General features: G+C 34.7%; 1 protein-coding gene and 1 long non-coding RNA gene across 10 annotated transcripts in view; one reads left to right on the top strand and one right to left on the bottom strand.

Annotated features, from left to right (window-relative positions):
* GRIK1 (glutamate ionotropic receptor kainate type subunit 1) overlaps positions 1 to 12,772 on the bottom strand; it is a 216,541-nt gene that overhangs the window by 105,333 nt on the left and 98,436 nt on the right. The window lies entirely within an intron of this gene.
* The window catches only part of LOC117673501 (uncharacterized), a 35,551-nt gene continuing 29,721 nt past the window's right edge, over positions 6,943 to 12,772 (top strand). Inside the window, exon 1 of the long non-coding RNA XR_004593497.3 lies at positions 6,943 to 7,050. This is a non-coding gene — a long non-coding RNA (uncharacterized LOC117673501). The remainder of the gene's footprint in view (positions 7,051 to 12,772) is intronic.

Consider the following 12,772-nt stretch of genomic DNA (forward strand, 5'->3'; position numbering starts at 1 on the left):
AATTTTGGCTTCAGTTTTTAGCTCTTCTAGTTCTGCAGCCTATATAATGTTTTCAATGTAAACATATAAAAAGAATGACATGTATTTTAGATTGAAGATAAAAACCCAATAGTCTTCTAAATACTGCTGAAATAATCCTAAATCAATCAGATGTCCTGACTCAGAAGCATAATGAAAGACTGCAGTAGAATTCAGCAGTTTCCTAATAGAATCTATCCCATCATTTGAATTATTTGCTTCTCGAGCTACAGGTACTCCTCCACTTATGACCATAATTGCAAACCAAATTTCCTTTGCTAAACAAGATGGTTGCTAAGTGAGTTGTACCTGATTTTATGATCTTTTTTGCCATGATTGTTAAATGAATCACTGCAGTTGTAAAGAGATTCCTTCATTGACTGTGCTTGTCGGAACCCAGCTGTGAAGGTTGCAAATGCATATCACATGACATCGGGATGCTGCATTGTAAATACATGCTGGTTGCCGAGCATCCAAATTTTGATTATGTGACCTTGGGGATACTGCAACATTCATAAGTGAAAGGACTACTGACCATAAGTCACTTTTTTCAATGCTTTTGCAATTTTGAATGGTTGCTAAATGAAAATTTATAAGTTGAGGACTATCTTTATTTGTTGTCTCTTTTTATGAACTTTCGCCTAACCCAGGTTAGTCTGAAATCAGATACTATACAAAGGTTGCTAATATCATCATAAAAACAATGGATTTCTTATAATCCATTAATTAGCCAAATTTTTCTAAGCAGCTGAATAAGAACTGTGAGTAATGTTGTGTACACCAATCAAAATGTTCACATTACATTGCATACAAATCAGAAGCCCACCTAAAATGTCATGTTTTCAATAATTTCTGGCAGATTGTTCCCAGAACACTGAATCACTCCTCAGCCTCTCCTTCAAAAAGTTAATCATCCATCAAATAATTAATAATGGATTCCAGACTGACAAAGAAGAGGGAATAAGAGTACATGCTGTTAGAAATGCAAATCTAATCAAGGTGATCTCTACTGTCTGTACACATATGCATGTCTCTATAGTCTTTCCTTACTGTTTTACCCATTCTTCTCGACATGCAGAATAACGCTCTTTATAATGACTCCTTTCATTACCAAATGGCTTTGGCTTGATTTCAAAATTTTAGTGATCACAAAAACTCTATTGCTTCATACAGTATAAACTTCCATTCCTTAATTATGAAAAAAGTGCCAGATATTATTTTTTTAAATTAAATTATTTCCATACCTAGAAGAAAAAGATAACTACATTGTTAGCAATGAATACAGAGCTCTAAGTAGCTTCTAACCCCAAATTCTTTTCTTTTTCTTTTTAGGAATCCTTGGTATTCTCTGAGTTTGGCTGTTTTCTTGTAGACATTTCATTATTTTGGGTAATGAAATGTCTGCAAGAAAACAGCCAAGCTCAAAGAACACCAAGGACTCCTCATTTCAGCCCTGAGCTACAAATATTCGTTATTGATTCCTTTTTTATTGTCATCTGATAAAACCAGTTATTTTCTAAAATAACTAATGTAGGATTCAGCTTGATTCTTGACTCCAGATTCTATCATTTTTAAAACAGACCTTTGGTGTTCCTGTGACTCTCTATATCATTTTTTTTTTAGTTAGGGAAAGCAGTTGATGTGACAAATGTTTAGTTGTCAGAAATCCCACACACTCTGCCAAGTGACAGAATCTTAAATATGGCTCCACAGTTCCTTGTCAATTAACAAAAACCTGTAGCTTTTTAGATGCTATTATAGACTTTCCATTATATCTCCATAGATGTCCATGGAAGAGATATACAGTGACAAATGTCAAAATATGGGTTGTAATGTCATACTAGCAATAGCAATAGCACTTATATACGACTTCACAGTGCTTTACAGCCCTCTCTAAGTGGTTTACAGAGTCAGCATATTGCCCCAACAATCTTCCTCATTTTACCGACCTTGGAAGAATGGAAGGCTGAGTCAACCTAGAGTCAGTAAGATTTGAACTGCCAAACTGCTGGCAGCCTGCAGTCAGCAGAAGTAGCCTGCAGTACTTCATTCTAACCACTGCGCCATCATGGCTCTGAAAATCCCTTACTTACTTGTAAGCACAAATCGCTTCAGTAACACTGTGGTATCACATCACATATTTCATCTTTTTCACTGTTGGATTTAGTATAGGATACCCATGGACTAGTCATGACAATTTTAGTTGAAGACCTGAAGTGAATTTTTCTGACACTTTCCATAAACACTCCAACACAGCAAAAGAAGCCTTCACGTTTATTAACTTTCTGAATAAATTGTATTGCGGATTGCAGATAGACACAGTAAAAAGTTAACTCTGGCTTGCTTGTAAACTTCCCAGAAGCATAAGATTGACTTGATTAAGGTAAATCATCTATGTTTTCCATGTTGTTTTTGATATAGTTACTATGATTTACTTTAGTTCATGATTTTCAAAGTCAAGTACTTTAGTGTTTCTCATTATCACTCATTAGTCCATCCAAAAATAAACATGGCTTGATATATGGATTGTGTTTGCAATCACTATACACAGGAGATTGTTTTTAGTCCCAATGTCCAAGCTAGAAGTAATGAAAGAACATTCTGTTAATCTCTGCCCTTGGGGAATAATACCACCAATGAACACAGATCTTTTTTTAAAAAAAGAAAAATCTTGTTTATTATCAAACTGTTAAATAAATTTTAAGGTAGGGATAAGAAGAGAGTAAATATAATTTACTTTATTGTTGAGATTCCAGGAGTAAACCCCCCCATCCTTATTTTAGATGAGAAGAAGAAAAATATTTTTTTTATTTATTTATTTATTTATTTATTTATTTATTTATTTATTTATTTATTTATTTATTTATTTATTAGTTCAATTTATATGCCGCCCTTCTCCAGAGACTCAGGGCGGCTTACAATGCATTAAGCAATAGCCTTCATACTTTTGTATATACCTGCTTAGTAGGGCTTTTTGATTTCTTCCTATCATTTCTAATTTGCTTCTATGTTCTCAAATAATACTTCAATAATTTGGCTTTCCCCTCTAGAGGCGATGATACACCCGACCCTTTATAACAGAAATAAACCATTAATTTACCAAGTTCTGTTGGATCCTTTAGGCAAAATAAAATCTCGAAATACGCTGGTGGAATTAGGCTATGAGTTAGATTGGTGGATATACAATCAGATCCAATCCAGGACAGCTCAGGACAAAAATAAGGGAGGAATTTATAATTCCCTACAAGAACTTGATAAGATCTTGTTGGGGAAGGATGAGAAGGTATTATCCAAACTGTATCAATTCCTCTTAATGGATTGGATTGGAGTGGAAGTTATCAAGGACTCAATGATTGCCTGGGGGAGAAATTTGGGATATTCGATTGAACTTGAAAAATGGGAAGGAATTTGGGGGAAAACCTTACAACTAACAATGTCAGTTTCCTATAAGGAAAATACTGTATATACAAAATGTTGTATAGATGGCACCTGCCTCCGGCTAGATTATTGAAGATGTTCCCGGGAACCTCTCCGGTTTGTTGGAAATGCAATGCCGGTATGGGAACTTATTTTCATAGCAGGTGGACCTGTCCCCGAGCAAAAGAATATTGGGCTAGAATTCAAAAATGGATTTTAGAAATCATAGGATGTAGGATAGAATTGAACCCGGAAATGTTTTTACTAGGTATGAAACCAGAGAACTTAAACAGATCTAATTGGTATCTCGCTCTCCACATCATCATTGCAGCCAAGATCTCGTTTGCGCAAGAATGGAAATCCAAAAATATTCTATTGGAGGCTACGTTAACCGCAAAGATCATGGACTGTGCAGAAGCAGACAAGCTTACCGGACTTTTGCGAGATAGACAAGAATCGGGGTTATATAGGAGTTGGGACAGGTGGTATGCTTGGCTGCAAAAAAAGAAATCTTAAGAAGAATGTAAAATATTAATCTTAGTGTGAATGTGGGTAAATATTTATAGGAGCATTGCATGGCAGTTGAGAATTCTTTCTTCTGGATAATCTTTTCTTTTTTTGATGATTTGGTTTAATGAAGGTTTGTACTATCTCTAGGTGAAAATTGATGCTTTAAAACGCTATAGGTATTATATCACTCTCTGCAATGCTATCCATATTGCTATATTTTTTTCTGTAAATTTTAATAATTTTCAATAAAAAATTAAAAAAAATAATACTTCAATAATTAAGAGCAAAATTAGAGAAAAATAAAGGGAAATAGATAGTGGGGGAAAGCAAGGGAAAAAGAAAAAGAAAAGGCATTGACTTCCGACTCCTTTGGTGCAGTAAAATGATGCATTAACATCTACCCACAACTTTAAAATTTTTCATAATAATAGAAACTAGCCATTTCTATAACAACCAATCTATCTAATCAGTAAAACCCAAAATCAAAAAATCAAAGTTTTATTTTTTTTCCACCTCAAGTACAAAGTCCAGAAGTGGTTTCCAAATAGAAATAAAGGTATTTGTGTTTTTTTTCTTTAATCAAAACAGTCAATTTAGCCATCTCTGCTAACTCCATCTGTTTTTGCAGCCATTCATCCATTGTGGGGATCAAGGTGACCTTCCATTTCTCTGCATAGAGTGGTCTTGCTGCCATCAGCATATATAACATCAACATACAGTATAACAAGACTTGGAAAAAGAATTATCAGCTACTTTCAATCCAAAGCCACTCACTATGTGTTTGATAAAGATATGTTAGGACATATTTGGATAGCTTCGCTATTTTAAATTAAACCTATCAAGCTCTTAATAATTCCTTGCAAGTACACCCTTCATGTGACAAATACCACACTACGGTGTTATGATTCTTTGTCACATGTGAGATCATCTTTAATGTGTCATTATTATTTGACTCTCCTGAGATAAACAGAGCAATTTGAGGTTTTAAACAAGCTAGGATAATAATTAGTGATGATTTAATAATTAGTAATACATTTAAGGCAAATGTTTATTTAATTGTCAAACCATTTTTCACTAATACAAAAAGCAATAATATTTAAACAGCAACAATGTACCAAACATTTCCTAGGTGATGCACTATGTCCAAACTATTTGATATTGTTAAGCAGCAAATAAACTCTATATGAATGTGATTTCAGTTACAAACATTGTCTATGCTGCCTTTATATTATTAAAAAACTAAGTGAAAGTACTGATTGCATGATGATGACCATGGCTTATAGAAGATTCAAATGTGGAATATAAAAACAAATAGTTAAAGAGCACAACTTAATGATTGCACAAACACAAATACCCACGGACACAAACATAAAGTCATGCACCCACATCTTATAAATTTAAGAGAAAGGGGAAGAATGCAATAGATGTGAATAAGTCAGTCTGATTTTGTGGAATAGAAGTGATGAATGAACGTGAGGAAGCAAAGGTTTAGTTTACTAAGAATAAAGGCCTAAAAGCTATGTCAGATTATACATTGATTTGATGTAGACTGTTGTAGAAGTTTATGAAAATAGGGAGTCAGTGGTTAGTGATAATTACATATACTTGATTGGTAATAATTCAAGAAGCAGGGACAAGATTGGCTAAAATTAACATTTCTGAAAAGGTGCAGAAATATGAAAATATGCTTTGTAGAATGATAAAATGAAAGAGGCTATGAGTGAAAAAATGCACATAAATCAATTATTCAAAAATAATGACAATTCAAAGTATGTAGTCAACAACAGCAAGTGTTAACATTATAAAATGCTGACAGAAAATGCACAAAAAGTATTATTTAAATAATATATAACACCACAGCAAACAGAAACCTCCAGTGCAATGACTGAAACTAAAAAAAAAATGGTAATGTGTCAGAAGGAAACTAAAGGAGAGGAAAAATGGAAGGAGATTTTTTTAGAAAAGTTAGGGATATATCAAAGAATAGAACTGCTATAATCTGCATCTACACAGGGTGATTGGAAGTACGCCATTATGAGTCCTGCATAGAAAGGGAATTCAGCAGGAGTTGATTAAAAAGTTACAATATTTTAGACGGGAAGGTTGTTTCACAGAATTCCTTCTGAAAGGGGAAATATGGCAATAATGAGAATTTGAGAAGAACAATTTGCTTTTATCTTGAGCAGGTGATATTCAGACAGAAATTTTGCTCTTTCAAGAAAGTCACTGAGAATGAATGTGATGAAGAAAGTTTATTGTACATTTACAGATTTATATTTGTATTATATTATAACGTGAATAACATTATGAAAAGTTTTGCATTAATACAGGCTTGTACAATAAAGTTTATTCTTCAGTTCACATGTAGTTCAGGACAAAAATCCAAAGCTAAGCCTCTCATCTTGTAAAGACTCTTCCTTACGACAGTCAAAATTACTGCCTCAGTGCTACCTCAGTACTTGTTGTTAATTAGTTCCAGGAGGTGCATTGAATACCAAAAGTTATAAGTACCAAACATATTTTCCCCATAAGGAATAATGTATTGAGTCATAGAGCAGACACCAACAAAGTCACCAACAAACTGTGAGTCCCACAACAAAATTTTCACATCAAAATGTGCTGAGCACCAAATCCAATGAGTTTCAAAGCAGTTGAGTGCCAAGGCACCACTTTATACTTCATGCAACCTATGAAACTTCTTTGCACGATTTGAGAAAGAAGTGAACAAAGATGAAGGAAGTTTTTTACATCCTGGTGCAACCTATCGAAGCAGACCCAAAATTCTGTTGATTAAATTGTAATCTAATGGCTAGAAAAAAATGGTCTTTGAAACTGTCTCTTGGCTGAAAGGCTTTTGAAAATGTGAAATGTTTTTTCTAAAGATGGGTGGAGTTCCCTTGTTTCCCCCCCCCCCATTATTTAATTTTGTTGTCAGTATTTTAAATGTTGATTCTACTTTGCCTTAAAGATTTGCAGAGGAAAGCCAAAATTATGTGAAGAGGTCCTTGGTAAAGACAAGGGAAAGAACATTAATCTTCTGACTCAAGATTATTAAATGTAAATGTTGCCTTGAGACTGGGAATTCAGTGGAGACCTTGTATACAGGTATTTATTTGTATCTTGTATTAGAATGGTGCAAATGAATTACTTATTAGAAACGGAGTGGTGGCGGGAGGGGTCAGTGAGAGGGTGAAAAGAGAAAAACAGGCAGAGACAAAGTCAACACTAATCTTGGTGAGCAAATGTATAATACATCCAAAAGGGAGTAAATTATAGCAAGTAATATGAAAGAATATGTAAAGTGACAAAATTCACTTCTAATAACCAGACCTACTGTTGAAACAATACATAGCAGATAATCACGTTATGGAGTTACACAATCTTTATTTTTATCTATAGTTCTTTTTTCCTTTCCTTTTCTTCTTCTTTTTTTGCTAAGGTACTATCATTACATGCTATTTTACATTTTTTTCTCTATTAACATGAATTATCTCTCTCATTCAATGATGCATCTTATGATAGACTCATTGCTAAAACATACCTGATTGCTCATTTAAATTAGACTGAACAGTATATTAATACCATGCAAATACACTGTCAAATTGTTGTCCCTCTTTCAAAATGCAAGACTAGCAAAAGCCTTTTTTTAAAAAAGGAAAATATTTTAAAAAAGAGCCTTGGTAGTACAGTGGTCTAAGGCACCCTGTTATTAAGCTGGTTATTAAGACCAGCTGCCTGCAATTACTGCAGGTTCGAATCTCGCCAAGGCTCAAGGTTGACTCAGCCTTCCATCCTTTCTAAGGTAGGTAAATTGAGGACCCAGTTGTGGGGGCAATAAGCTGACTTTGTATAAATATACAAAAGGATGAAGGCTATTGCTGAGCACATTGTAAGCTGCCCTGAGTCTCCAGAGAAGGGTGGCATATAAATCAAATTAAAAAAAAAAAAGATTTGAAGGAATGTATTTATGTTTATATGTATTATCATATTAATAAGATTCATGAAATGTAGCTTTTGTATATATATAAAAACAGTTCTACTTACACACACACCTGTTGGCAAATAATAATAATTACAAATGGAATTGGGCAAAAATAACAAGAATTTCAGTTTAATAAAAGAATTCAAGACTTTCTAGCCAAATATTTATGACAATAGGCTGACAAGGCTGCCTTATCTATATTTTAATGTAAAAATGTTAATAGTAATTCCAGTTTTTATTGCTCCTTTATTTTTTTAAAAAGTTCAAAACTGATTTTTATTTTGTATGGATACACTTTAAAAGTTACCGTATATGTAACTTTGAAACAGTCTAGTCTTCTAAAGTATTTATCCTATATTAAATATTCCACTGCATTATTTTTCAGACAAATATCCTGAAAAACCTTTTCTTAAAACATGATAACTACATATATCTATTGTATTTCAATTTTCATTAGGATTGTGCAAAATCCAAGGAGGTTTCAGTCAAGTTTTGCAAACAGGAGACCAAGTTCAAAGGGCTTCACATCTTCTTACAATACCCAATAGTATATTTTCCCTTCTCTAAGCATGATATGGGTGGTAAATTGAATGGTTTGATGCAGTGGTGGAATTCAATTTTTTTTTACTACCGGTTCTATGGGTGTAGCTTGGTGGGCGTGGCAGGGGAAGGATACTGCAAAATCTCCATTCCCACCCCACTCCAGAGGAAGGATACTGCAAAATCCCCATTCCCTCTCCATTCCTGGGGGAAGGATATTGCAAAATCTCCATTCCCACCCCACTCTGGGGACAGCCAGAGGTGGTATTTGCCGGTTCTCCGAATTACTCAAAATTTCCTCTACCAGTTCTCCAGAAACTGTCAGAACCTGCTAAATAGCACCCCTGGTTTGATGGCCTTTCTGACATTACTATGGGGAGCTACCAGTTGGTTTCACCACTTCATTAATCTCTCTGCCTTGTAGAGATCTTTTGAGGATCAATAAGGCTGATACCAATTGGGGATTCTTTCGGTGTCTAAATTCACAATGTTTTTTATGTGGCCAGCCACTTTGCTCCCAGAAGTTCTTCTCCTTTTTTCTCAATATGGATGCACTTGCATCAAATCTTACTTTCAAATTCTGTATTATTACACAAAGTTCAAGTCTCTCAGTAATATGTGAATAGGTGCCAGCCTAATACTGGTCCTAACCCAAACATTTACTGTTCTAAAGACTGGGGACAGCAAAAGTATGAATGCAATTTTTCCATGCCAGCCTCTTTTTCTATGACCTGCTTTGTAGCACTGTATCACACTTCTTGTTTTTGGTTTCTGTGGCTTCTGCTAAATAATTAACTGAGTACCGCCAACAAGCCAGAACCCTGACACAACTAAGTGTGGTCAGTAATAAGGGAAGTCCTTTTAGGAGTGGCCAAATTGTTTGATTAGCTGGGTCAGCCCCCCTGGCATCCCAGAAAACTGAACTGTCATTGAACAATTTAGCATCACAACACTGTCCTATCTGCAATCCTGCTATTTCTTGACTTAAAAGAGGTTGAAGAAATTATTTATTGGTTTTTTTCTACTGATCAAACAAAAGAAACTAGCAACAGTTCTTTTGACTGAAGATATGTAACCACAAATATAATATATATTGTATATATCTTACCGTATTGTATTATAATACTGTATACAATTTCTATAATTTTGCTCATTTTGCAGAAAAATAAAATAGTTACAGCTTGGAGATACTGTACATTTTTGTTTTCTTTTATTTTGAATTGTGAAACGACTCAAGTCAATTTGTCTCAGATATTTAAATTAGGCCACCATATCCTACAAATGGCTTTGCATTGTATCCTTTCGTGCATAAACATAGGGAAAAAAATTTCCTTTTTCCTTTTCTTCTTAGTCTCTCCTTGGTCAAGTTGAAAATACCTAAAGAAGGATGCAAGTAGAAATTGGTACTGAAAGGATTTTTTTAAAATAGATTTTTATCTCTTTGTTTAATAAATAAATCTTTATATTTTTCATATTCTTCCATACACTTCCTTACATCAGTCCTTTTTAGAGTGTAAGCCATTGTTTTGCCAGCCTTAGGAATCAATATTTCATATTAATGAGAATATTCTCTCTGTAATAAAGTTTTGATTTCCTGCTGCCTGTAGTAAGTAATTTCTTATGTTTTGTTTTACTTAGTACCTTTGAAATGCAGATCAGTTCAGCTCTTGAATAATTCAGTAAGTCTATACTATCCAAATGCATCATATAAAACAGAACCATAAAACAATAAAATCACTAATAGAAATTGTGAAGAATAACAGTGGCTGGGCAGGCAGTGATGATATAATTTATTACTGGTTGGTGAAGAATACTAGAATTGATTGTAGTGGATTTTTTTTTTTTTAAATGAAGAGAAAAATTATTGTTAGTGATTTTTATCTAAGTTGAAGTCTATGAGTGTAAGTAGCTTCTTTTTTTCCTCAGGTAAAACATAACTTTCTGAATAGTCCTGGTTTTGCTGTTCTTGCAAACAACGTCTATGTGGAGACAACTTAAAAACTTCAAAAATATAGCTGCAGCAAATCTGATTTCAGAATTGTGACAGCAAGATGATAGGTACATTAATAAATTAACATTAAACATTACAATACAAATACCCTTATTGTATATTATTATAATCTCAAATATACCTTTAAAATGGAAACATTCAAAGTCATGATTTTTGTTCCGTCACTGGCTTAGACAGTCAAAACTGGGCAAAGGTGCCTCTAGAACAAATTGTGATCCTGCTCCCTTACAGCTAGTCTCTATCCATCCAGAAATAGCCCTTCTTTTGACAGAGAGCACAAATGTATAAATAGAATTCCATTTTACTTAGGTTCAGTGTCAGTCTGTTCTTTCCCATTCCAACCCCTATAGCCCTAAGCCCCAGGTTACAGCATTGCCAGCATCACTTTATGATCAACAGTGGAGATGTAAACCTGGGGTAATTAGCATGCTAAAGATATCTGAACCATAACTGACTCACCCAATAACTTCATATAGATTTTAAAGGCCAAGGGCCTCTCCTCTGCTCCAAAGCACAGTTTGAAGAATTGTGACTAATATTTTCAGATTTATGAAATTTAGGACTGAAGTCACAGATGAGCAGTTTTTGGTCAAAGAATTAGATCCTGAATTCAGTTTCAAAAGAAAGAAAAGAAACTATGCTATTCAACAATTCTACCAGTAAATACAAAAATGGAAAAGAGACTGTGAGATAATTAGAGAAGAATGGGCTAATTATTAATTAAGAATGGTTAATTACTTTTAATTATAAATTTAATTAATTTTCTAGATCCAGTATATCTAGAGTTTTCTAGCATCTCTAGAAAATGTTAAACTGAACTTTCTAGCATCTAAAAAAAATCTTACCACTTAATTAGCATATAAATATTTGTCAATCACCATTCACTCATTAGTTGTATAGTCTTCATTCATATAGACACATTCAGAATCATAGTTGTTAATATGAAAGAATAAAGCAAATGTGTGAAGGGAATTGTAAAAAGAGATGTGAGAGTTAATGAGAATTATAGAACAAAACCCAATGAAGTGTGGCATACATATATGTGCACATGCCTAGTTTAGTAACAATTATTGGTCTTTGTTTAATTTATGAGAATGGTCAAATTAAACATAAACCTTTCTAAAGCACATGAAGGACTGTAACATAAGTACAACCATAGTGTTAATGGCATGGTGGTACTGACAAATGTGCTGATAAATTGAAATCCAGGCATTTACCTATGTTAATATAGGAACTTATTCCTATATTCCAAGAGCCCTGGTGGCGCAGCAGACTAAAGCACTGTTATTAACATCAGCTGCCTGCAATTACTGCAAGTTCAAATCTCACCAGGCTCAAGGTTGACTCAGCCTTCCATCCTTTCTAAGGTAGGTAAAATGAGGACCCGGATTGTGGGGGCAATAAGCTGACTTTGTCCCGAGCCCTCCAGAGATCATCAACCAACGTGACCAATGCCGTTTCCGTGCTGTATCCAGCACTGGAACGGATCCAGATAGACAGCTTCATCCAGGTACTGTGGGAGCTGTCGCGCAACCACACTCTCGACAACCTTCGCCACAAAGCGAAGACTGGAGACAGGACGGCAGTTTGCCAAAACAGCCGGATCCAGAGAGGGCTTCTTGAGGAGGAGCCTCACCACCGCCTCTTTCAAGGCGGGAGGTAAGACACCCTCATTCAGAGAAGCGTTAATAATCCTCTGGAGCCAGCCTCGTATAACCTCCCAGGTAGCCAGCACCAGCCAGGAGGGACACGGGTCCAATAAACATGTGGTTGCATTCAATCTCCCCAGCATCCTGTCCATGTCCTCAGGAGTCACAGGATCGAACTCCTCCCAGATGACATTCTCAAGACCCGCCTCAGACACATCGCCTGAACCCACCCAGTCAGAGTCCAAGCCGTCCCGAATCTGAGCGATATTGATTTTAAGACAAAGGTTTGCTCTATAATTCACCCTGGCATTATATTAAAAAGATTTTTTTGTTGAAATAACAAGCAAGGAAATTCTTTGCAAACAAAAAACTCCTGTTCCCAATCTTCTTTATAATTGGTGATGAAAAACCAAAGTGGAAGTGCAGAAATATGAAGTAAAATATATTTTGGATATGAATTGGCATAGATTCCCAACTAGGATAGATAAATTAGGGTAGATTCTTATCTTTCCTAAGTATGTCTTTGCTCACATCTCCACTCAGAAAGCTTTCTTTCTTTCTTTCTTTCTTTCTTTCTTTCTTTCTTTCTTTCTTTCTTTCTTTCTTTCTTTCTTTCTTTCTTTCTTTCTTTGAATGTATTGGCCA

The sequence above is a fragment of the Pantherophis guttatus genome, chromosome 5 (assembly GCF_059756535.1).
Source record: "Pantherophis guttatus breed Tessera chromosome 5, ASM5975653v1, whole genome shotgun sequence".
Classification (NCBI taxonomy): Eukaryota; Metazoa; Chordata; class Lepidosauria; order Squamata; family Colubridae; genus Pantherophis; species Pantherophis guttatus.